Source organism: Bison bison, unplaced genomic scaffold (assembly GCF_000754665.1).
Source record: "Bison bison bison isolate TAMUID 2011002044 unplaced genomic scaffold, Bison_UMD1.0 scf7180017864212, whole genome shotgun sequence".
NCBI lineage: Eukaryota > Metazoa > Chordata > Mammalia > Artiodactyla > Bovidae > Bison > Bison bison.
Genome location: NW_011494784.1, coordinates 1,809,636 through 1,812,315, shown reverse-complemented (window position 1 = coordinate 1,812,315; position 2,680 = coordinate 1,809,636). Strand labels below are relative to the sequence as shown.

At 59.0% G+C, this 2,680-nt stretch overlaps 1 protein-coding gene across 1 annotated transcript in view; it reads right to left on the bottom strand.

Annotated features, from left to right (window-relative positions):
* Positions 1 to 2,680, bottom strand: part of RORB (RAR-related orphan receptor B) — a 206,834-nt gene that overhangs the window by 203,669 nt on the left and 485 nt on the right. The window lies entirely within an intron of this gene.

The following is a 2,680-nucleotide window of genomic DNA, read 5'->3' as shown; positions in this document are numbered from 1 at the left end:
CCTAAGGCGATCACTCGATCATGGACCAAGTTTGCATCGCGCCAAATGCCCTGACTCAGTAGAGTTGCCAAATGCAAATCGTGGAGAGGAGGCTGAGGCACAGACAGGGACCACTGCGGACAGAGGACGAGTGTGTGCGCGCGCGCGTGTCTGAGCGTGCGCTCGTGTGGTGTGTTTGGGGAAAGGGAGTGGGCACACTGTAAAGCTGAGTTCGAAAACCGCCCCCTCCCCCAAGTAGCCCAGGCACAAAAGAAAGTTGATTCGTTTCCGCTGTCACTTGTCAAGTTCACACTCAGGTTCAGCCTGTGACTCCCACAAGACTTCTGAGTAGCCTGGCCCCTTCTCAGTCCTTAAAACAATCAACCCTGATGACGTGGGAGGGTACAGTCTGTAGGAAGTGCGCAGAGATGACAGAGGAGAGACAGTAAAGTGTAACCGAAGGAGTGTCCAGGAGGTAGAGAGGACTTGGCCACATTTTAAGGTTGATTTTTCTCCAGCACATACCCTAAGGCCCCTTGAGAGCCATCTTAAGTTAGAGCCCTCTGGGACTAGGGGTGGGAAGGTGGGCTTCCACTGCTTTCTCAAGGTGACCAGGAGGCAGCACCTTCAAACTTCCTGAGTCCCCCAAGTGGGCACCTTGGCAGATCTGGACTGTCACTGGCAAATGCTCCTTCAGGAGCAGGGTGATCAAGCTGCAGCCTACTCTTGTCCCACACTTTTCTCTACAATTTACGGGAGAGTGAGTGGCTTTTGCACCCCAGGTCCCAGTGCCCTGTTGGAGTTGAGGGGGTGTGTAGTTTCAGGCCTTCATTCAGAATGTAAGAACCTAGCCATGGGAGGAGTATTGATTGGAAGCAGAGAAGTAAGAGTTGGACAAACTCACTGCCCCAGAGAGGAGTAGGGGAAACTGAAAGGAGAGAGGTTGGTGGTGAGACAGGACAGAAAAAGGAAAACGAAGACTAGGATGTCTCTTACTTAAAGGTTCTGCACTCTCCAATTACCTAAGTATAGGTTCTTGAAAGAATCTGGTTAGTGAAGCCCCCGACCAGGACACTGAACAGGAACCAGCTCATGCTCAACGGCCCCACCACTTGTGTGTGGGTCAATCAAGACCGTGTCACCAGGATGTTCCTGCCCCTTAGCTTCAGCTACCTCCCTCCCACCCAGCTCCTTGGACGGCCTCTCTGTTCCTCTTCTTCCTTCCTTCTCCTGCCACGTCCCAGCGCCTAGCTGGCTAAACCCAGTTTCTGCCTTAGCGTCCAGGTTCGGGGTTCACATCCAGCGGAGCAGGGGGGGACATGCCCGCTGCCCTCTCCCTACGCTCCTAAAGAGGTGCTGGAAGTGTGGGTGAGAGGTGAACACAGCCGAGTGGAAGGCGATGAGTGTTGGTAGCCCAACTCTCCCAAGTTCGTCTTGGCTAGCCCACCTGTCGCGTGGGATCAGGGAGGTAGGAAGGTCTGGAATCGGCCGTTTCCAACTTTCCGTTGCCGGGGCCCAGAGAGACTGGCGAAGCAGAGAGGAAAGCAGAGAGGAGAGCTTCCCCACCCCCGCCGCCACCGCCCCGTCGCAAAGAAGGCAGAATGGCTAGGAGGAAAACCCGGGGTGGGGGTGTGGGGCGGGTGCTCAGAGACTTGCACTTATCCTTATGGCACGCGGGCATCCGGCCCACTCTCCGAGAAAAGAGTGAAGTGGCCAAGCAGAAAGTGGAGCAAAGTGGGTCTGGGCACAGCGGGCAGGAAACCTGAACGTCCCGGCACCGAAGGGGAGAAGACAAAGTGATTCCCTAAAGCAGGTCAGGCCATCCGTCCCGGTAGCCCAAAGTGCAGCCGGAGCAGGTGTTCTGCCCCTGTCCCAGGCGCGTCACCCCACAGCCGCCATCTCGCCCAGGGGACCTGCCACAGCAGTCGCTGCCGTGGGTCCTTGCCCAAGGTTCACCCAGCACCGCCTCCCGCAGCGGCCCTTTGACAAAGGAGCCTTCCCCGCTGCGGGCAGCGCGGGCTTTTATCCTGTGGAACTTTCTGCGCAAAACTTTTTCAGAATGGTGCTCGTCCTTGGGCGGCGCAGGCTCGGGCACGCGGACCTGGCCAGGGCGCAGCTCCCGCGCGAGGGACGCGCGCAGGGGACGATCCCGGAATCTGTACCTAGCCCGACACTGCTCCCTCTGCCTACCACTCCTACGAAGGGACACGTCTGCTGACCTGGACGCTGGGGGCCTCGTAACCTGAAGAATGTGTGTATCCGTCCCGACGCCTGCCCCTGCTCCCAGTTAGCCCAACCCGGCCGGCCACCGCCGCGCACCCGGCGCGGTTAGCGGCTTCTGCCCAGAGGCATCTTTCTCCCGGCTCTCCCTCCAACCCGCGCTGGCATCCGCACCCTAGAGTGACACCCCAAAACGGTACAGTACAAGTCAAGGACCGGGAGGAAGCAACTAGAGTCGTCCCACTCTCCAAAAAGCGCCTTTCCGCGTCCCTCCGGAACTCCCGGGAGGCATCAACACCTTCCCACAACTTTCTATGCCCAGGCCGTTTGCAGCCCACCTGCGAACGCGAACTCAGGAACTGCGCCCCGCCAACCTCTTTCCTCTTCGGCTGGGTGCGCCCCCCCCACCCCCCTCCGTTTACCATCTGGCTTGAGTTGGCCGGACCGGGGAGACACGGCGGGGGCGCCTCCCCCGCCCGGG